General features: G+C 34.9%; 1 protein-coding gene across 1 annotated transcript in view; it reads left to right on the top strand.

Moving 5' to 3' along the window:
- The window catches only part of LOC106876588 (uncharacterized), a 10855-nt gene that overhangs the window by 1045 nt on the left and 9107 nt on the right, over positions 1–703 (top strand). The gene's annotated exons all lie outside the window — the stretch shown is intronic.

The following is a 703-nucleotide window of genomic DNA, read 5'->3' as shown; positions in this document are numbered from 1 at the left end:
CACACACACACACACACACACAAAGAGTGGTGTCTTGTGCATACATCCATAGGAAAAACAAAGAAGAGCGGAATTGTACCCCTGTCCGATTGCTCTTTCACCAGACATAATCCTGGAGAGGGAAATATGTACGTAATGGAAGAATAAATCTAATGGTGGGTCCTAGCATGACCACACCGTCTGGCTGCAACGTTTAGCCCTATTAATATTACTTTTAAGTATTACATATAGATGTACACTGACACACACACGCGCATGCACATAAACAAAAAAAAAACATGCAAACACGCATACACCCACACATAAGAATACATACATATTTGGACACATTTACCTATTTCTCTCCATCAGGAATGGAATTAAGGTGAGTTTTTGGTATCTTTTCTCTCAAACTTAAAATAAAACGTGTGAGTGCCACTGTAGATCGGTGCATTTAGTAATGTTTGACTTTAATTAACGTTCGTTTTTATATATGTCAATATGTAAGAACGAATGTAAATACATGCAAACACACACACGTACACGAACAATCACACTATACAGTGTATATCCACTCACATATCTGCGTGTTTGTATGTGTATATGCATATAAGTAGATATATTTGTGATAGTTATGGTGTGTATGCTTAAGTATACGTGTATGTGTATTCTGTAGTTTTTTCACTCTTGTTTATCTTTTATATATATATATATATATATATAT

This window comes from Octopus bimaculoides, chromosome 20, assembly GCF_001194135.2.
Source record: "Octopus bimaculoides isolate UCB-OBI-ISO-001 chromosome 20, ASM119413v2, whole genome shotgun sequence".
NCBI classification, from domain to species: domain Eukaryota; kingdom Metazoa; phylum Mollusca; class Cephalopoda; order Octopoda; family Octopodidae; genus Octopus; species Octopus bimaculoides.
The sequence above is the reverse complement of the archived record's forward strand: the minus strand, read 5'-3'. Positions and strand labels throughout refer to the sequence as shown.